Raw genomic sequence first — 22,884 nt, 5'->3', positions numbered from 1 at the left:
GGGGCCATTCTTATTTGGTTACTGTCAGAATAGCCATCCATGAAGGAGAATGCTTGGCAGTTGGTGGTCGAGTGGACAAGTAGCTCAGTGAATGGGAGCGGGAAGTCGTCCTTAGGGTAGGCTGAGTTCAAATCTTGGAAGTCAATGCAGACTCTGATCTGTCTGTTCTTCTTTCTGACAGGGATGATGTTTGCCAACCACCTTGGGTATTTGACTTCTCGAATGAATCGTGCTGCCTTGAGTTTATCCACCTTCGCTTTGATTTGAATTTCTAATTCTGCTCTGAACCTCCTTGATTTCTGTTTGACTGGCTTTCGCGAAGGGCAGCTTGTGGACTGCAACTCGCAGGTCGAGGCCCAAAATTTCTTCATAATGTCAAGCGAACACATCTCGGTTAGCCCTCAAGAATTCAGTGTATTCCTGTTTTTCTGCTAATGGCATGACGACGGAGATAAATGTGGGTCTTGGGTCGACGTCTTCACCCAAGTTTATTTCCTATAGATTGTCGATTATGGCTTGTCCGCTGTCTTCTAAAATTTCCAGGTCTTCTTCTATTTCTTCTGTTTCAGGCGTAGATGGATCCTCAACTAGTTCTTGTGTTCCTCTTGTTAGCTCTGCATGCCTCGAGTCGGGTCCTGTCGTTTCTTAGGACTCTTGGTTGAAGGATTATTTTGAGGTTCATCCTCGGTGGACTACAAGCGTCTCTTGCAAAGTCATCACGTGAGAAGCTTGATCAGCATGAGAGGGCCGTGGAGGGAAGCTTGGTCGTCCTGAGTAACTGATGCCCTCTTTTTGGTGAGGCAAAGAGGTTGTGACTTGAATGACAGCAAAAGGTGCTAGCATTCCCTTGCCGTCATTCAACCCTTGATTTCGAGATGGCTCATAGTCCATTTTCTTCATGATTTGATGAGCTTCAGGACTATATAGATCCCACTTAGGAACGACGGTGGCTTCTAGGAGGGGATCATTTTGTGCGTTCATTCGCGTGTCTACTCACTGAATTTCTGGGGTAAACCCAAGTCAGGATTCGAAGGTGCGTCTTAGGGGTATCCTTTTCTCTATTTTAGCCTTCCCTTTCCTTATGGCCTCTACTTGATTGTGGGTGCTCTGCTCGTATTGTCCCACAGTCGAGGTTGAGGCTTGTGCTTAGGGTCCACGCTGTTGGTCAAGGATGTTGGGGGAATCATGAGCGAGGGAGGATGGGTCGCTCCTCGTTTCCTGACTCAGGGACTTGACCTCTCTTTTCTCTCTTTAGGGGATGGTGATAGACAAAGTTTCAGGGATTTGAAGGGTCTTAAGAGAGTTCTGTTGCCGTGTCGCAGGAGTCTGTCGTAGGCCCTTTTTGCGGTATTTGATATGCAATGCCTCAAGTATCAACAATACTTTGAGCTTCTTGTCAGTATGGGCCGTCGGTGTCTTCTCCTCTATTTTTAATGAGGATGGTATGCGCAGAATTTTTCGATGTGGTTTTTTCTTAGCTTCCAAGCGTCGTCTTCATTTTGAGAGAGGTGGGGATGTGCAATCTTTTCATGCCTTATTGCTCAGAAACGTTCGTAAGTGGGATTAGTTTGGCAATTGTGACTTCATTGTGCCCATCTTCAGTCTCCACAGTTAGGGATTCTTGTGATGCAAGACTTCATGGTGGACTCCCTCCTCTCCTTTCTGGTTTGGAATGTCAACGGCGAGGTTCCCATCTACTGGTGTTAGGGGGGTCGTCGTCACGTAAAACGATAGTCGAGAGACTTTGTCATGTCTACAACATCTTCGTGAGAGGTCGGAGCAGTCTCTTTTATCCGTGGATTCAAGCTCCGTTTTACTAATGTTTTGAGCTTTTAGGGTAGCATTAGATTCGTGAAGTAGTATTTTACGTCATCATATTGTGATTCAGCAATGGGGAACAACCTTTTATCAGCATAGACGGTGTTTTTCTTCCCGTCTCGGTTGTATTTGAGACATTGATGGAGGGTGGATGGGACCACTCCTTGCTAATGGATCCCACGGCGATCGAGTAGGATGTTGTAGGAGGTGTCGGTGAGGATGACATGGAATAACGTGGTGGCGTTTAAATCTCCGATCTTGAGTTTAAGTCGAATTGTTCCAGTCGGCTTTTCCCCAGACTGGTTGAATCGCTGAGCGGTTATGGTCGTTGGTTCGAGTTGGTCTATGCTTAGACTAAGCAGGCTAAGAATTCTTCGTGGCATTAAATTTATTGTTGATCCCTCGTCCAGCATGATCCGGTTGATCTAACAGGCATGGAGTTTGTCTGTCATGAAGAGGGGTCGGTTACATAGTCTGTGTTCTAGTTGTAGGTCATCATCTGAGAAGGTGATGGCCATGCAATTACTGAGTACTGCAAGGTCTACTTCAATCTGCTCGACCTCAGTCTCGTAGACCTCCGGGGTGGAGAGCCCATGTATGAGAGCCATTCTGAAATCTTTGGATAACATATGGGCATCGTAGACATTGAGGAGAGTGGGAAGTTTCCTAAAGTGTCCGACGACGTCATACTTGATTTTATCAGTCTCATGAGAGGTAGCCTTTTGTCTTTCCACCACTCTTGGAGGAGTGGCCCGAGGCGGAGAATTTTTTAGTAGCAAGGGGTTCGTTGCATTCGCTTGTGAAGCTTGGGTGGTTGTTACTCTTTCAGGTCGGCAGGGTGAATCAAGGGGTACCGCTGTGGCATGAGCACGAGGGACAGAATGGGGCGATGCCAGCATGGTAGCTCGAGCGTGGTTGGAAGGCGTCTCCGGTCATGGGGGTGAAGTTCTCTCAGTTTGGCCCGACCTGAAGATAGATCTATGAGAAGGCGGGACCGATTCTGGATAGGGGACCAGTGGCGGTCTTGGGTATTTCAAAGTTTTGGACAAGGGGTTTCTTCAGTCCGATTTTAACCTCTTGCCTGATCGTAGTCACATTTTCTCGACCGGAGCCGGGGTATGTCCTTGATGGAATGCCAACATGTAGCAAGTTGTTGACAATTCCGAAGTGGGTCTTCTTGGGTTTCCCAATGCTTTATTTGGGGAAGGCCACCGAGAATCTGTTGTCATGGATTTGGATGCTCGACGGCCTTTGGACCAACGTTGCGACGGGTTGTAACAGTGATGCTTCTGGGGTTGGGCTTCCTGGACTTGCTCATGACAACCTTGAGGCTGAAGGGTTAGCCAACTTGATTCGTCGTTGTGGGCTCGGGTGACACTGTCGATTCTGGATTCCTCCGCCCGTTGTAGTGGATAAAAGCTATTTCTCTTTAGCAGGTCTTCCAAAGTTAAAGAGCTCACGATCGTCTTTCGCGGCTCTCCTCCCTTTGCATGGGGGGTCAGCTGGATAGTCTTCTTCAGTGCGCCCTCCTTTTTGTTAGTGTGGCGCCTATCCCTGCATGGGTGTGTGCGAGCTACCAGAATGTTTGGGATGGGCCTAGGTCCATCCCTTATTGCTACATAGAACTCGGCACTTGGGATACCTGCTTGTCTTGTTTGGTGGGCCTTATGGATTTCGACATATATGTGCAGGGCTCTTGGTGACCTCTGGTTGATTTGAAGGCCGTCTGTCTGAATGGGCCCCCCGTGTGGATTGCCCTGAGCGGTGAGTTTGTCATGTGGCATGGAGGCGGTCAACGGACTGTGTGTGGTGAACTTGGGTCTGAAGAGACCCGAGATGGGTGAAGGGATCGAGATGGGTTGCCATCCACCCCGACTTGCCATCGCGATTGTTAAGCCATCGGCAGTGGCGAGAGTGCGTGTGAAGGAGGACGACCCTACGTGGATGACACTTGGAACAGGCCGTCCCACTTTACGGGCGTCGGTGGAGGTTGCAGCCCTGGTGGGGTTCACTGAGTGGCAGGGAAGCCCATGTCCTATGACTGACTAGGTGTCAGCCGTGACGGTGTGGAAGAGCGACTGCGCCGCAGTCCTTGGAGTTAACCCTAATGGGTTCGCTCCGGTCAAGGGTGGAGGAAGGAGTAGCGGCGTGGACGCTCATACTCCGTGTTACCCTAGATTGGACTAGGGTGGCAGGGCTCGTTAACTCACTCGTGCATGAATGAGTCACCGATATAAGGATGAGAAAGTCCCCGATTTGGAGGAGAGGAGAAGACTGAGAATCCATCAATATTTTAGAAAGAGAGGAGAAGAGGAGTTTTGTCTAAAAACAGTTCGCGCCAATTATGAGGTGGCGTGTCCCCAATGGAGTCATCGGTTGGTTGGGTCCTGATTTTCTCTAGTTCCCTAGCGCTGGGGCCCGAGGAGAAGATCCTCTCTCAAACAACCGTTGAAGGATCACACCCGTGGCACATCAGGTGATGTGGGCGCGCTAGCTTTTTAGAGTGTGGATAGGCTACCAACAAAGAGAGAGATTTTATGATGGGGAAGGGTTGATTTGCTTACCTCGTCGTTGCGGGTTCGTGGGACATGTTCGGGCGGGTTGCCCTCTTAGATCAATTACAAAAGCCCTCCGGCTGTTCATCAGCGTAGTTTGATCAGGGACTCTCTCAGATGCTACTACCCTCTTCTCTCATCTCAAGTCTAAGTTTCGATGGATGTCTTGATTCTTCGTTTCGAAGTTGGCTTTCTTTTCGTTGATCGAACAAACGAGTGGGGATCTTTGTCATTCTTATAAGGTTGTCAAAGTGAGGAAGAGGGATTAGACACAGACGCACGTCGATTCGAACCCTTTCCGGTTTGCTCGGGTCAGCGTAGTCTTACATGTGTGTGGGAGAAGGAGAGAGAAAGTTTCGGAAGCGATAAACATCTTCAAGAAGAGGGAAGTGCGTACCTGCGCGGTCGGCGGTATTTCCCTTTCTTGCAAACGTTTTCTATCTCCTCTCCTTTGGACGCTTGGGCTAAGAGAAAAGACAAGCAAAATCAAGCGTAATGCCTCTTCTTTATTGAATTGTAATCCCCTTTTTACAGTTGACTTAAGCCTGTTTATATAGAGTTTTCCACAAACAGGGGTGGATACTAAAAAATTAAGCCTAAATACAAGTAAAAGTAGTTAAAATAAACTCTTGAAATTAGGTACAATGACCAAAATTCCTTTAAGTTCTTTTACGTGAATGACAGACTTGTCCGGCTTTGAGGAGCCCGTCACCATCGTCAAAACTTCGAGAGTTCTTCCCGGGTACTTGCAGTATGAGATGATTTGATCTATTATTATATTCTTGATGTTTGTTTCCTTGTGATTGTTTTGATCCTTTTTTATCATTTTGCAACAATCTCCTTCGTGAGTGGAGGTACTCAGTTGGTTTTTACGAACTCTTTGATGGTCTCTGTGGTGTTTTTGAGATGATTGCGAGCCTAGAGAAGGTTTTCTTTGAGTGTTTTTGCAAGAGGTGTTATTTCCTTTTGCATTGTTTCTTGGACTTTTGGTGGATCATCAAAAAAGGATTTCCGGTGATGGGTTTCTATCTTCTTTAAGGTTTTCAATCTAGAGATTTTTCTAAAGCTGTCGGTCTTTCTTGGGGTCTGGAGGAGAATTTCCTTAGTTTTCTAAGGGTTTTGTGATTTCGATGTGTTGAATATGAAGTCTGATATTTTCTCCAATTTTTTGGGATTTTTTGGGGATTGTTTCTAAATGTTTGGGAATTTTTTAAGGGTTTTTCCTATTTTTGGTATTTTTGGATAATTTTCCTAATTTCAAGAATTTCTAAGGTTTTTTTTGTCTCTTTTTCTCTCCCCTTTTGATGTTATCCTTTCTTGACTCATTAACGTCGCACGAGTTTGATGCTTATCCTGTCTCGGCTCTTTTACGTCGCACGTGTTTGACGTTTAACCTGTCTCGACTCTTTTACGTCGCACTAGTTTGACGCTTATCATGTCTCGGCTCTTTTACGTCGCACGAGTCTGACGTTTATTATGTCTCGGCTCTTTTACATTGCACGGGTTTGACGTTTTCTGAATTCGACTTTGGGACATCGTACGCACACATGAGGATGAGCTTGCCTCATTTCTCCTTAGGGAATCCAATCGAGAGAAAAACGCTCCCAAACTAGCCAATATCCTCAATAGTGAGGTTCACCCATCTCCGATATGTGGTAGTTGGTAGTTATACTCATACAACCATGAAGTGCTTGGCTAGTTTCAAGCCTTCATAACAGGTGTAAGAAGTTGGCTTCGAAAACGAGGTTAAATCGATTAATAGTTTATCTTCTTGTAGTGATGGAGGAAGTCATTTCTAAAAGGGTTTTAGAATTGGAGAGTTTTAACAATCAGATTGAAAAAATTCTTTTAAAAGGGACGGGCCTTACAGTTTGCCAACTGTGGCCCTTTTGGTGGTCATTTTCTTTATTATATTATACTCAAAGATGATGAAAGGATTTCCTTGTGGGATTGTGAGAACTCAAAAGTCTCGAAGTTGTCTTTTCACCTTTGGAGCTTTCAACCTGTGCTTCGCAAGTCCATGAAGAGTTATCTAGATTCTTGTTGATCTTCCATCTTGAAGAGGTCCTGATGTTCTTCCAGAATTCGTCAAAGTCACTTCGGTTTTCCATTCATATCACGCTTTCGTATTTTTCCGAGTTGGTTTTGTTGGGAGCCTACAGGGTTTAGGAGGAGTCTTCATCCTCAAGGTCTACTTGTGTCGTATTATTTGAACTTGCAAGTACTTGTTTGTACTTGAGCGTTTTTTAATCAGAAGCTCCTTCTTGGATTTTTTTTTTTTGTTTTTTTTTTTACCCGTGATGCCCTTTAGGGTGTTCACCACATCCATTTTTTTTATTTTTTATTTTTTGTTTTTCCTTTTTAGGTTTTCACCACTCTTTTGAGCTCATTACGGGTAGTATTTTGTGAGATACTTCGCATTAATGAGATCGTTGAGCTTGCACCGCTCCTGATTCTTGATCTTGTAAGAATTGCCTGTGTGTACTCATGTGACCACGAATGACCCCTCCCAATTAAGTTTGAACTTGCTTAAAGGGTGTGGGTTTGTAGGAGTGTGGATGATTTTCTTGAGTACCATGTCCCCTTCCCTGAACTGTCGAGGAAATGCCATCTCATTTATACACTGGTAAGCAACATTATTTTGTGTTGCTCGTAGTTGTCTTTCATCCAAATTAACGAGGGCAGCGATTCGTGCTTCAATTTTTTGTTCCTCATCTGAATCTTTATGAATAAGCACTCGGAGAGACGGTATCTCAACTTTAATGGGTAACACTGCTTCCATATCATACACCAATGAGTATAGGGTCATGCCAGTAGGAGTCTTCTCAGTTGTCCGGTAGGCCCATAGCATGTCATTTAACTTTTCGTGCCAAACTTTGCCGCCTTCGATTATTTTGTCTATAATTATGAGAAGTCTGTTGTTTGTAGCCTCTGCTTGTCCATTTCCTTGAGGGTAGTAAGGTGTGGAGAATTTCTGCGTTGTCCTAAACTTTTTACATACCTTAGAGACCTTTTCATTTTTGAGATTGGATTCATTGTCAGTAATGATTGACTCAGGAACATCGAACCTAAATACAATATTGTTCTTTAAGAAACAAGCAACATGTTGTCCCTCAATTTTAACAAATGATGCGGCCTCTACCCATTTGGTGAAGTACTTTGTAGCTGTTAATATAAAATGGTGGTCGTTTGAGGCTTTCGGTGAGATCATTTCGATGATATCAAGAAATCACATGGCAAAGGGCCATACATGTGGTGTTGAGTTGAGTGGTACGGACGATGCATGGATGAGGTCTCCATAAAGCTGACGTTTGGGACACCTCTTTACGAACTTCCAATAATCTTCAGCCATGGTGGTCCAGTAATAGCCTTGGCTCCTGATTTTCTGAGCTAAGGCGGCTGTGCTAGAATGACCTCCTTCATTGTGTAACTCTATCAGTACTTGGTCGATTTTTGGCTGATCAAGACACCATAGAATGATGTCATTGAAGGACTTTTTGAACAGGAGATTACATCTTACTAAGAATCCCATAGAAAACCTTCGAAGGGTTTCTTTATCTTTTTTGGTGGCTCTTTCAGGGTATAACTCATCTTTCAGAAAGGACAGATCATCGTGGAACCATGGTTTTGCCTTAACTAGCACATCTAAAGCCATGAGAGACACTTCCCCATCGTTCACATTTTTTTGCTCTCTTTCTTCTTAAATCCTTGGTGGGGAAGGATCATGTTTGTTCCTGATATAAAATGGCAGCGTGGTAATTTATGGAGGAATATCAACCATTGAAGCAAGGTTGATATACTAATGTATACTAGTCACAAGGGCATCGACGAACTGATTATTTTCCCTAGTTACATGCTGAAAGGTGATTTTCTTGAAATATGGGACCATCTTTCCACCTTTTCTTGATAGGGTTTGAGCTTTTCTTCTTTCACCTTCCAAATCCCTTGAACTTGTTTTATGAGGAGTAAGGAGTCACCAATCACTCGTATTTATTGAATTTTCATTCCCATGGCGTTCTCGAGCCCGGCTATGAAGGCTTCATATTCAGCAACTTATTAGTACATGAGAAATTCAATCTGATGGCTGTTGGCATTGAAATCTTCTCGGGTGAGCATAGTATGACTCTTATACCTAACCTGTATTCATTCCTTGCACCATCGAAGTATAGCTCCCAAATTGATTCATTGATTGTGAATACGTTCTCATCAGGGAGATCCATCTTGACTGGTGTGTTATCTGGCCGTGCGTATTCAGCTAAGCAATGAATTATCCTTTGATCGATTATTTAGTAATATATTCGATCTCGAACTCACTCAATAGCATTCTCCATTTCGCCAAACGTCCATTCAGAACTAGTCTCTCCAATAGGTACTTGAGTGGGTCTATTTTTAAGATGAGCTTGACTGAATGAGATAAGACATAGTGTCTTAACTTCTGCATGGTGCACACAAGTGTCAAGCAATGCTTCTCCACATCCGTACATCTTATCTCATAGTCAACCATAGTCTTGCTGATGTAGTATATCGTTTGTTCTTTTTCATGGGCATCGTATTGTGCTAACATTGCCCCCATGGTCTTGTCTCTCACTGACATGTATAGGAAGGGGTTTGTCTGGACTAGGAGGACTAAGGATGGGAGGTTTCATGAGGTACTTCTTGATTTGATCAAACACTTCTTGACACTCAGTATCCCATATGAATAGGGTATCTTTCTTGAGTAGTCTATTAAACGGCACACACTTGTCTACTAGTTATGAAATGAAACGCCTTATAGCTTGTATGTGACCTTGCAGCTCACGAATTTCTCTGATGTTCTGGGGGAGAGGGCATTTCAGTGATGGCTGGTATTTTGGACGGGTCCACCTCAATGCCTCTATGGCGTACTATAAAGCTCAGTAATTTGTAAGATTAAACCCAAAGGCACATTTTTGCAGATTGAGTTTGAGTTGATGTTTTTTCGAAAATGGTGATCAGACCTCGACTTGACCAGAATGTCTTTACATAGTCTTCCATGATGGTGTGCATTAAGTCATGGAAGATGCTAGTCATCACCCATTGATAAGTTGCCCCTGCATTTTTAAGGTCGAAGGGCATGACTTTGTAGCAGTAAGTTCCCCATTGCATTATGAATGAAGTCTTGGTCTGGTCTTCTTCTGCCATGAGGAGTTGGTTGTATCCTGAGAAGTCGTCCATGAATGACAACATCTCGGTCCCCGCTGTGTTGTTGACCAAGGCATCTATGTTTGGTAATGAAAAATTATCCTTTAGGCATGCCTTGTTAAGGTCTCTGTAGTCAACACACACTCGGATCCTCCCATCTTTCTTGGGTACGACCACTGTGTTGGCCAACCATTCTGAGTAATCGACGGGGGTAATGAACTTTGCTTTGAGCAGCTTGTCTATTTCTTCTTTAATATTGAGCTCAAGGTGGGTCTTCTGACGTCGGAGTTTCTGCCTTACAGGCTTGGCCCCTTCATTGAATATTAGGTGATGTTGCACCAATGTGGTCTTCAATGAGGTTCCAATCTTGGTTAACCTTAGGTCCTTCTCAGTTCCTGGGTTTATATCGATCGTCTCTTTGATGATAGTCGTTGGGTCACCATCAAACCTCTTCTTGAATTGCTCAACATGGGAAGTGAGTTCCTCAGGTTGAGGGATTTCTTCAGACTCTTAGCTCTCTTGATCTTTGTCTTGGTCATCCAATTCGTCATCTTGGGTACTGTGCACCGTTATCGGGCTATCTTGATGTTCGTCATTTTTGAAAAAAAAATTAATTATTATCAGTTTTTTCATGTTCTGATTTTTCAACGGTTTTTGAAATAACACAAGAGATGTCCCTTATGGAACTAGCGAGAGAAATGTTGGGGACTGGACGCGTAGGGTGGTTAGATGGCCACCCTGTGCCTATCAGCTTTTTGGCACTGGGACTTGAAAGTGTCGCTGGTATGCTTCCAGCGATTCTCGAGATAGGGGAGTGATCGACCAATTTCATTCCTGAGTTTGAATCGGTGGATGAGCACGCTTGGATGTGTTAAAGCCGATTGTGCATACCTTCAAATCCAGGTCAGCAAAAAGGTTTTCAATTTACAGTTCTTGTGTGTGTTGAGATGTGAAAGAAGAGTTATTCCCCGTTGGGGATTCAAGGATCACCTTAGGCAGTTTTGAAGGACGAGCATCGGGAGGATCGAGGCTTTGAATGTCTCTAGATACAAAGCTCGGATAGCTTGAAGGCTTCATCCGGCTTTGCAATAAGGTGAGAGAACACCCGAGACCTCTTCGATCTCCGTTTTCAGTTTTGGCTTTTAATGATTTAGAAATTGCCTCTGTTACTCCCTTGACTACCCAAGCCTTGGCCTGGTTGGGAGCCTTGGGAGAAGAGCATGTGTCAAGCTTCGAGGGACTTGAAACCGTATAGATGTTGACATTGGATAATGTCATCCATCGATGCAGAAGTTTGTAAAATTTGAGGAACAGGGTTGCCGGCATCTAGGCGTAAGGTGGCACAATCGACTTGTTCGAAGGAAACGAGAGGGATTTCTCCGAGCTCGACTCTTACAGCTAGCTTCCCATTATGTATACTAGGATTGAGAAAAGCAGGGGGTTCAGCATATACCTTTGCGACGCCATTTTTAGTTGGAAATTTGAGGCATTGATGGAGTGTAGAGGTGACCATGAGGTTTTCATGCAGCCACGGTCTTCCCAGCATGTTGAAAGAAGGTTTTATGTCCAAGACATAAAACTTTATCACTTGGAAGGTAGGGCCGATCTTGAGTGTGAGAGGCAGTATGCCTTCAACTTGTCTTTTGATTCCATCGTATGTAACGATAGTTAATTGACATGGCTCGAAGTCATCCAGGCTTTTGCTTATCTGCTTCACTGCTTTCATAAGGCATATGTTTAAGGATGCCCCATTATCAACAAGCACTCTTCGTATCTCATATCCTTGCATGAAGAAGGTGATGTGCAGAGGTTGGACGTGAAATTGGTTGAAGCTATCTGGAATGTCATCATTTGTGAACACGATTGGTGCTGGTGCCATCAGCTGGTTGATCATTCCACTCAACTCATCCGGCTGTGTGTTGTGTAGGACGTGTGTCTTGGCAAGGACCTTCTCGATCTAGGCTCTATGTGCTGGTGAATTGACGAGTAGCTCCAAGATGGAGATTTGGGCCTGGATCTTCTCGATATGAACTGGTAGATCATAGGTGGTTGCAGATCCTTGAATTTCCTTGTTCGGCTCATGATCTATGACCCTCGCTAGTTATTTGGTTTTTGAGGTATTTTCCATTCTTTCATCGAGAGTATCAGTCATCAATTGAAGGGGTTTGAACACTCGACCTCTTCGAGTTAAAGAGTCAACCTTGCCAGGTTGAAGCTCGATAGGGTCAGCCCTAGCAAGAGTAGTGAGAGACTTTGGGATGTTGGCCCCTTGTTTGGAAGATGACGCCTTTCCATTGGTCTTGACCATATCAATATCTAGTGTGTCATCTTCGTCATATCAATTCCTTTTGGGAAGGTTATCGAGGTTTGAAGACGAAGGGCTTCCTCTTAGGATGCTCAAAAGATCTTCTTCGGGTTCTTGACAGTGATGATCACAAGCCAATATGAACTGACTGAGATCCTCTTCTTCGTCTCCACACTCAATCATGTGAATAACAACGTTCTCTTTCGAGTTGTCTTGAGGTCCCGGCTTTTCGATTATTGTGACCATCTTTTTAAGGAGAGGATTTGTGAAGATACCCATCTTTTGATTAAGCTATTCGACAGGTTGATTCTTAGGTGCAACAATGATGTCTCCCTATTGATTAACCCTTGAATCACCTGTTTCAAATATATGTAGTTTTGAGTATCATGTGCATGGTTTTGATGCCATTTGCACCACCTGGTTTTATCCGTGACTAAAAATGGTGGTTCAGATAGTGGCGGGAGATAAACCATATTCTTAACCAAGAGTAATTTCAACACTTTTTCTAATGGATCTTTGAGAGGGCTAAAATTATCCTCTCGCCTTTGGTTATTATTTTTAGCGTTGTCTCTAGGTTGACCCCTTCAGTTTTGATTATGATTGTTGCGTTGAGCAACTGAACCTTAGGCCGATCCGTTAACGATGATCTCATTAACTTGACCGGAAGCATTCCCCTTATTTTTGTTCTTATTTTGGGGAGCTGTTATCGGCTTGTTGTCGGGCTTGGTGTTGAGGGGTGTCCCTCTGGCCTTTCATGTCGTACAACCCGCTCAATCATAGACTCGAAAGAGTGGGGGATAGGACCTTGGCTGAAAAAGGTCCTGTACTCAGGAGCAGCATTCTCTAAGACTATGGAGATCTTGGCTAGGTCTGTAACTGGACATTCTATGACCCGCATTACTGCCTTGCGGAATCGAACGATGAAATCCTCGAAGGATTCTCCTGAGTTTTGTTTTATTGCATTGTTTTCGCCCAGGGAGAGAGGTCTTAGTGTCGACCCACGGTAGTGACAGACAAATAGGTTGAGCATTACGTCTGGAGTGATGTGTGGTCGAGCTGACATTGTTCTCTGATACCAGTTTAAGGCCTCACCGGTCAATGTTTGTGAAAAGATGGCCTTCAGTTGGTTGGCTTGTCTCGTAAAGCTCGAACGGAGAGGAGGTATGCGTTGACATGAGTATCTAGATCGCTCTTCCCATGGAACTTGTTTTAAAATTCTGGGACGACAAATCCTAGGGAAATGGCATGAGCCGCAGTCACTGGGGTGGTTTGATACATTGATGCCTGCGGGGCATACTGACCCATAAGTGTCGCCACCGGTTGCAGAAATTGCACGGTTTGTTGGACTGAAGGAACCAGAGGAACCGATTGAAGAATCGGCAGACTCGACTATGCTAAGGGTCGACCTATACCACTAACTTGGTTTGGGATCGACCCGTAAGCTGGGGCATGAACAATGTAACCTAGGTCAACCAGACTTTTGAGGGCAGCTTGGATGCTTATCTCGCTTAAGGTTCGGTTTGAGTCGACACCTCTGCTTCGTACAATGTTTAAGACATCATGAGCTGTACTATGATGGCTCGAGGTTGGGTCAGATCCCCTAGACCTAGGTGGGTCTTGGTTTTGAGATCGATACACCTCACAGTTATCTTAGTTCGAGTTACAGGAATTGGCTTTAGATGTTGCATGAATTTCTTCCCTCACTTGACTTCTACTTTAGTTGCCTAAAATCTCCTGTAGGATGACATCTGGTCGGACTCCCTAACAATTTAAGATTTTTCGGGGGAAGCCGACTTTTCGGGCCACACAGTTCTCAGGATTAGGAGTGGATGCTTGGGACTCTGCCTCTAATTGAAGACTTGGGCGTTGGATAATGGATTGTCCTGAGGTCTGTCAATAACTCCAAGGGATTGCAGCATACTGGTCCTTAGGTTTGGGCAGGTTAGGCTTAGAGTCGGCCGTGGAGCAGTCATCATGGTCGCCTTGAGTGACTGACATAGTGATTGCTTTTGGCTGGGTTCTACAATCTAGACTTAGGTAAGATCTAAACTCAATGACTTAGGGCAAACCTAGCCTGACACTAAGGGAAAAAACCTTAGCTAAGACCTAGGCTAAGACTAGGCTGGAACCTAAACTTACTAGACTCAATGGATTTTGGTTAAGACCTATGTTAGAACCTATACTAAAATCTAGCTCTAGAGGCAACTCTTAATCTTAGACCTATGCTAGAACCTAGACTTAAGACCTAGGGTAAGCCTAGTCTAGCTCTAGAGGCAACTCTTAATCTTAGACCTATGCTAGAACCTAGACTAAGATCTAGACTAGATGGTGCATGAGTCTCGGATCGAACCAAGAGTGGGTCTAGGATTGGAGGGGTAAACAACCCTAATGTTTTTTTTTTAATTTTTTTATCTATTTAATTTTGATGAAGCACAATTAAACTAAGCATGGTGAAAGTAGGGAAAATATTATTTCTGTCAAAATTAGCAAACTAAAATAAAATCAAAAGGGCAGAAACATAACAGATCTATCTGAACTAAAATATTTTTTGTATATTTTTAAAATTTTTATTTAGGTAAAAAATTGGTCAACAGAGAGTCAAAAGCCCCTAGAATGGTCCTGTAGGGTCCCAAAATTTTTCTGGGACACTTGCAGTTGGGCGACCCGGTTGGTGTCGCCCAGGCGGCACTAGTGGTGTCACACTTGCAAGGTGAGCGACATGGCTGGTGTCGCCCAAAAAAAAAAAATTTTATTTATTTTTATTTTTATTTTGTTAATATTGATAAAATAAAACTAATTTAAACTTCGAATAAGTGGTAAATAAAAATATTTATCATGAAATAAATTAAAATAAAGTAAAATAGAAAAGCCTAGATTGAACGGAAATTTTTTTTTTTTGTATTTTTTAAAATTTTCTTTTGATCTAAAATTTTTTGTGCAGTCAAAAGAGAGTGCCTAGAACAGATCCACATAGTTTCAGAGGTTTTTACAACCTTTGAGTTTGGACAACACTGGGACTGTCGCCCAGCAAAAAGCAGCTTTTGGGACCTTTTGTGACTTAAAATAATGAAAAATTGTGAATAAAAATCGTATTTTGAAGCTTGGATCAAGCTCTAAATAGCCCCATGGTGGGCACCAAACTGTTTACGATGAAAATAAAGTGGTAGAGAAAGTGGGACATATCGAATTCAAATCTGATGCCATATTTGCCAGGAAACGAGTAGATCTACTCTCAGATTTGTGGTACAGCCAGCATGATCCAGAGCATTAAAATACGATTTTCAAGACAAGTTAACAGATCAAAAATAAATAAAAGAAGCAAAACAGTAAAAAAAAAAGAAAGAGAGAGGAAGAAATAATATCAAACCGAGCCGGATGGCTCGGGATTCTCGAGCCTTCGAGGGTTTGTCCGTATCAGAACCGGTCCTCTTTGCCTCTCTGGTTCGGATGTTGGCTAGCAGATCTCTGGTGTAAAGGTTGTTATGCCTTAATTCTAGTTTTGATCTAGGGTTTTTGTGCCCTAGGTCAAGGTTTTCTCAGTCTTGAGGGTTAGGACTTCAGGAGGCTAAGGTTTCTATCTTCTCTAGGGTTAATCTAGATATTTTTCTAAAGCTGGCGGTCTTTCTCAAGATCTGTAAGAGAATTTCTTTAGTTTTCTAAGGGTTTTGTAATCTCCAGAGGTTGAATATGAATTATAAGATTTTTTCTAATTTTTTGAGCATTTTTCCTAAATTTCTAGGAATTTTCTAAGAGTTTTTTCTATTTTTTGTATTTTTGGATAATTTTCCTAATTTCAGGAATTTCTAAGGTTTTTATAGTCACTTTTTCTCTCCCCTTTTGGTTGGGGAGTGGGGGTATTTATAAGATTCAATTTGTGATTTTTCCTAAATTTTTTGGAGTTTTTTCGGAATTTTTTTGAGTTTATCTTGAAGTTTTAACCTTCGTTAATTACAGAAAACACGTTTACTGCATCATTAGATGCGTTGACTACATCATTAGCTCGCATCTGGGCTGTCGAGCCTGTTATAACCTGCCCCGCGGCCCAACAGCTGGGTCTCACAGGGACTAAATTATCATTTGTTATATCATTTTATCCGCAAATCTAATTCAGGTGATTCTTGGACTGTTGGAAAGCTCTTGGGTTCTACTTCAAATTGGGATAGGATTTGGGTAGTTTTGAGGGTAATTATATTGTGTTTACTAGGATAATGTGGTCCTAAGGGTTCAGAAAATCATAAAATTTGCAAGATTTAAAATGAGATATCTACAACAGTCCAAGCAATGGCTCATTAGTGGGTCACCAAAGGCTGGTCGATGGGCCAAGGGGTCACAATCCCAGTATGTGGATTTTAGGTTCTCCCCTAGAGACGAGTCAAGGTCACTTAGACTTGATGCGACCACAGGTCCTATAGTGCATAGGGGTATCTCTTGCACATGCATACACTTCATCCTGAAGGTGGTTTGCTTTCCCGAAACGGTCTATCAATATGAATGCCATGTGATGGTACATAGATGAGGCTTTGACCCCCGTCTCTGTTGGCCACCATCACACAGAAGGGTCAACAGTCCCTCGGTTCACTCATCTAGGCATACTTCGACCTCATCAAGGGATGACTCATTAGAACCCTTATCGGTGTATACTCTATGTCTAGGTAACATAGGTTTTTCCCAACCAACTGGCCTAGACCATCAAGCACAGTCTGGTATATGCAAATATTGTTTGCATAGTATGGTCCATGTGGGACCTCACTCCCACTGAGTTCATGTTCCACTATATCAAATATTTTTATTACAATCACTCTTAAGGCCTTTAATGGCCACATAAACCCAAAAGGTTGTTCAAGAGAAAAATTGGATTTTCATTACTCGAAGGATGTATGACAGAAATTTTGATATAATAACTCGAGGTGATCGATCATATTATAAGTATAGCCGTGTAGCGTCATGCATAATAGTCATGATTTTGGCTGCCCTATAACCAATTAGATCCCAAGGTGAGGAAAAATCAGTTACACCAAAATGTGTGGTCGTTACAGATAAAACACACATGAACCAAGTTAATGCTCGAAAAATTATAAATCTTATCTACGAGATAAACACACAATTCATGTAGGATCATCATTGGAACCATCATACTTGTTGATCATGATGAGTTGATAAGATTAACCAGCTAATTTTACTTCTGTCATTGTATTCATAACAGCCACGGCCTCCATAGTTAGTATATAAATATGTTATTTGCATTCACCTAAATCTTGAGATGCTTTATGAAACAATCATATACTTTCTTAATCTCGAGATGCTTTTCTCAGCCTCATTCTATGAAAGAAGACTACAAATGTCTGCATCTCTCTCACACACACACATAGTTATAAGATTTTTATATGTAAAATTTCATGCTTATTTTGTCTCACATGTTTCTATATATTCTAAATTCTATATGTAAAATTTCATGCTTATTTTGTCTCACATAGTTCTGTATATTCTAAATTCTATGTGGAAGGATATTTTAGTCGAATACCAATATTGTAATTCAACTTTTATGATTCTAGTTTGATATTATCTCTTGTCATCTTTAAAAATTTCAGATCTAGCATTACAAGGCAAAAACCATGTCGAAGGACCAAAGGGCCAATCTAGCTCTTCTACGAATCAAGGAGAGGGACGACACTAGAGGCATGTTGTAACTGCAGCAACACACCTGTATGGGGATGTTAGAAGCCTCACTTGAAAACGAAAGGGATTCCAAGCGTTGTGTAGTCGTGACCCATGAATTGTTAGTAAAGAACATACCAGATGCGAGAGAGGAGAGTAAAAGCGAAGAGGATGGTGAGGAGGATAGTGAAAGCAAAGAGGAAGGTGAGGAGCAAAATGGAGGAAAGGAGAGTGAAGCCGAGGAGGATGATGAAAAGAAAACAAAGATAAGAAAGGACCAGAATGACGGTCCTTCTATGCCTGAGGAACCCAGATGGGAACTTTGACCAAGGGTGAAGGGGAAGGGTGTATTTAGATAGGGGCTTCTTACATATTTGTAATTTAAAGTATTTGTAGTTGGATATGTACAAACTCAGTTCTGCAAGCATTTCGATGTAGTGCCTTGCCCTTAAACTCTATATATTATTAACATCTATTTAAGACAGTAACATTTCTCAAATGAATTACCTTAAGTTGTTTTCTCTGTTCATTCTTAGCAGGTTTAGCCATGCCCTGAAATTCTATTTCTCACATTTTGTCTTTTTTCTGGTGAATTGGGAGTTGAGACAATGAATTTTTAAGGTCATGTTTGTCAATTTCTTTTACACATTTTATCTTTTTCTTGGAAAACAAGACCTTAAATACACAATAGTTCCTTGTGGGAATCGTGGACTTCAGTTCTTCAAACTGTGTTCCTAGGGAATTTTCTTTCGATTAGGCTTGGTATTTCCTTTTGATTCAAGGATTTTGGTTTAGGTATTAAAAATGTTAAAATGGGCAATTAGTGGTGGTTTTAATCGCTTCTCATCAGTGTTTTAAAAATCACCGATCTGATCTGGAATCGGGCAATCCGGATCGGGTATCAGTTAGACCGTTCCGGATCTAGGCATAAAACGGGATCCAACCATCACCCTTTTTTATTTCAAAATTGGGGGGGAATTTTTGTAATTTTTTAAGTCGAGGGAGCAATTTTGTAATTTGTTTAAAAATTGAGGCAACTGTGATTGGACGTACAAGTGCTTCTTGTCTTATATGCCTTGATTGGGCCATGTGCCCCTATCCTACAAGGGCTTCTTTGTCCTACATGTCAATATGCCTTACCTCTTTCCAGGCATGCACATGAGAGTATTAATGAAGAGGGTTTTATATATGTCAAAGGTATCTTAGATGTTCTATGTGGGATATTTTGTCCCATTCACCTTGTCAAGTGTTAGCTCTTTTCTCTCTCTCATATATAAATACCTGTTTGCTATTTGTTAGATTTTTTTTTTTTTACCAAGAAATAGATGTCGTAATTATATTAATTTCTTTTATAACATGGCGGCCTTTAATAGAAATTTAAGAATATTAATTTAAAGATGAGAAAATTATTAAAAATAATAATTGGTAGATAGGGCCCATCACCCCTATCCTTCACCAAAAACAATTTAAATTTACTTATCCAAAAAAAAAGAGACTAATAGTATTAGGCTATTAGCTAATTGGGATTAAAAAAATCAGTACTAGCTTATAGGATATTAAATAATAATATTAATAATATTAATACTGGTTTATTGAACAATAAAAAGAAAATCTAGTCTATGAGATATTTTAAGAGAGAAAAATAGCACTAGCTCATACCATTTTAGAATTTATTTTAAGTTGCTTTAACAATTATCCCACAATGCAAAGATGAATTTCTTTATTATTTTTTTTTAATTTTATTAAAATATGATTGTAAATTTATGGTACTAAATTTTATATTTCTATCAACACTAATTATTATAAATTAGGTTTATTTATTTGTGAGGGTCATACCCTTGTTTTTTGAATCACGTTTATATAATAATAATATTAATAATTATACTAAATACAATGATAATTAAATATTATATTTTATTTATTAATTTATTTACATTATAAATTATGCAATGTATTATTTTTTGTTATAGTTGTAAATTAGATTTTTTAAATTAGATGATATTATAAGACAAATTTCAATTTATTCTTATTTTTATAGTAAAGTGATGATAAAATAAAAAAATACAAACCAATAATTCTAATTTCAATGTATAATATTGTATTTAGTTAGGTTTTAATAAATGTTTGATGAGAATCTTCATACAGGGAAAGAACATCTCAATATTCGCATATTGATGCAAAACAACAAAAAATATTAATATAGTACCCTCATTTCTTATTGGATTCCTAAAAAAAACATTTATAATGATTTTTAATAATTTTTTTGAATTTTTTTTAAGGCTAAATTCGATCGATTCCCGAATCGAAACGCCAATTCACCAATCCAAATGGGCTTTTGGGGTGCTTGATCCTAGGCAGTGATCCGTTTTTAAACCACTGCTTCTCATAGTACTAGAAGCAAATTTGGGTAATTTTTTGAGAGCATGTATGCTTCGGTCTTGATATCTACTACTTACCTGATATTATCTGATGTATGAATATGAGGGAATTAGAAATGACATTTCTATCTGACGTAAATTAGAAATGAAGGCTATCTCCACGCCTATACATTTTATGGTTATTTCCTAACATTTATATGTCCAAAATTTCTATTTGAAATTCATAAATTGCAAGTTTAGAAGAGTTCTTGAATTGTATAGTTTTGTATCAGACCAGGAATAAAATGTGATGGACCAGCATTATGGGCACCATAAGCATTTGTACCGGATAGAGAATAAAATGTATTGGATCGGCATTCTGGGCACCAGAAGGATATGTGCCAGACCGGGAATAAATGTGTCGGACCAACATTATGGGCACCAGAAGCATTCGTGACGGGCTGAGAATAAAATGTGTCTGAACGACATTTTGGGTTCTAGTACAATATGTATCGAATCGAGAATAACGAGTGTCGGACCGGCCTTCTGGGCACCAAAATGTTTTGTGCCGAACCGAGAATAAAATGCGTCGGACCGGCATTCTAGGCACCAGAAGGATATGTGCCAACCCGGGAATAAACTATGTCAGACAAAGCTTTTAAGCACCAAAATCTTTTGGTCTGACCAAGAATAAAATGTGTCGGACTTGCATTCTGGGCACCATAAGGATATGTGTCGGACCGGACTTTTGGATACTATAAGGATTTGTGCTGGACCGGGAATAAATTGTCTCGGACTGGCTTTCTAGGCACCATAATATTTCGTGTCGAATCGAGAATAAAATGTGTCAGACTGGACTTCTGGGCACCACAATGTTTTGTGTCGTACTGAGAATAAAATGTGTCGAACTAGCCTTCTAGGAACCATAATGTTTTGTGTCAGGCCGAGAGTAAAATATGTCGGACCGACATTTTGGGCACCAAAAGGATATGTGCCAGACTGGGAATAAAATGTGTCGGACCGGCCTTTTGGGTACCAGAATATTTTGTGTCGGACCGAGAGTAAAATGTATCGGATTGGTCTTCTAGGCGCCAGAAGAATTTGTGCCAAACCGAGAATAAAATGTGTCAGACCGGCATTCTGGGTACCAAAACGTTTTGTGTCGGACTGATAATAAAATGTGTTGGACCGACCTTCTGGGCACATAAGTAATTGGGCATACATAGATTTTTCTTTTGTGAATGATCTAAAGTACTATTATTTTAGTGTTAAAAGTTAAGGAGTCCTATTGAAAGCGCAAACCATAGATAGTGTTTGTAGGGGGAGAGAGAGAAACACACATGCAAAGCGAGAGAGAGAGAGTGGGATAGCTAAGTCATGGGATAATGCGAGAGATCTACATACTGTTTGCAACATGTGGAAGCTATACAAAAAATCCATTTTGAAGCTATACAACAATTCTATTTGCAACATGAATTGCAAAATAGAAAGCTATACAAAAATTCCATCTCAAAGCTATTCAACGTACGCATTTCAAACTATACAAATTTCTACTTTCAACATGAATTTGCAACATATGGAAGCTATACAAAAATTCGGTTTAGAATCTCCATTCCCAAGAAGTATTGGGCTTGCAAAAAAAAACTCTAGTCTTGTTCTTAATATGTCATCTTCTTTGATTTCTTGCATTGTTATTCAAACTGATATAGTCATAGAATATTTGGGACATTCATTAACTCGGTAACCAATTCAAAATGGAAAACAATTGCAAGTGGAAAGAACTAAGCATTTAACATAAAAATCAATTAGTGCAAATGTATTATCAATATATCATCATAACTCCCATCCATAAAATTGTCTTTATAGAACTCATCCTAGTCCGATCTCATAGGATGCATCAGGTACGAGTGCCTCAATGGGTATGTAAGCCTCAATAGGCTCCATATTAGCAATAATGTCACCACTTGAGCACCCTCCACCTTCTCTAGTGATGTCCATAACTTTTAATTAGTAATACCTAAATATAAGTAATTAACACAAATTCATTTCTATATCACATAGACACAAAATTTAAGTATAAGTACGAATTTCAAAATAAATATATCCCTAATAGAACAATAAATAAAAAATACTAACTAAAATTGAATATAACTTGATAGCAAAACAACTACAAAATTTAAAATTCACTACTACAAATCACAATAAGCGATGCAGAGATAGAGAGGGAGCATTCGAAATTAAGTTTCTTAAGATACAATCTATATAAAATATAACCAAAATCACTTAAATTTTTTTTTTTTTTTGAGGAGTACCATAAAAGATTTTTATTGAGCTACTCTTCCTCTAATCCCAAATAAAGAAGGCTCATCATTCTTCGAGGAAGAACTGGCTCTATCTCTAGACTCCATAAGCAAAAACACTATTTATCTTGAATCGAACCTTGGTTTTATCTCTCTATCTCTCTCTTTCCCCAATTCCAATTCTCAAGGTTTTGAAGAAGAATAAAGAGCATACTGAAGAGGTTACAAAATAATACAACTCGCATCAAGGATTCATAATGCCACAACAACATATCCTACTTGTGTTAGAAAATGGAAAAATCATGGTATGAAAGCAAGTTTTCAAAGCCAAAACCAACTCAAAATAGATGGCAAAAAGTACAAGTGGCACTATCAATTCTCAAAAACCAGTCCTTTAGATATAAAATAAAGAAGAAAGCAAAAGTATAATATGGAGTAGAAGTACTATATGCTAAAATTCAAATCAGATGTAGAGTTGGCCAAGGCAGCTGAAAATCAACACTCAATGCGCAATGAAGACAATTCTAGCCAAACTCTTGAGGAAAAAATTCATCTTTTTATTTCCATGGATTTAGTTTATCTTTTCAAGTCAAACTTTACTGCAAATTACACAATCTCTTTTAGTTTATCTTTTAGGCTATTCAAAACCCCAATCCAAAAAATGGGTTTTGGATTGTATTTCTTCTCATAGAAAGTTGTATTGAGTTTCTTCGTTTTTATTTATTTTCAATGCA

The 22,884-nt window shown here is 40.6% G+C and overlaps 1 long non-coding RNA gene across 1 annotated transcript in view; it reads left to right on the top strand.

The window, feature by feature from the left end:
• LOC110007836 (uncharacterized) overlaps positions 1 to 18,020 on the top strand; it is a 32,373-nt gene extending 14,353 nt beyond the window's left edge. The window contains exon 3 of the long non-coding RNA XR_002282120.2: positions 17,427 to 18,020. This is a non-coding gene — a long non-coding RNA (uncharacterized LOC110007836). The remainder of the gene's footprint in view (positions 1 to 17,426) is intronic.
• The last annotated feature ends 4,864 nt before the right edge of the window (positions 18,021 to 22,884 follow it).

The sequence above is a fragment of the Amborella trichopoda genome, chromosome 2 (genome assembly GCF_054954075.1).
Source record: "Amborella trichopoda isolate Santa Cruz 75 chromosome 2, AtrichopodaSantaCruz75HAP2 v2.0, whole genome shotgun sequence".
In the NCBI taxonomy this organism is placed as follows: Eukaryota; Viridiplantae; Streptophyta; class Magnoliopsida; order Amborellales; family Amborellaceae; genus Amborella; species Amborella trichopoda.
This window is presented reverse-complemented; position numbering and strand designations above follow the sequence as displayed.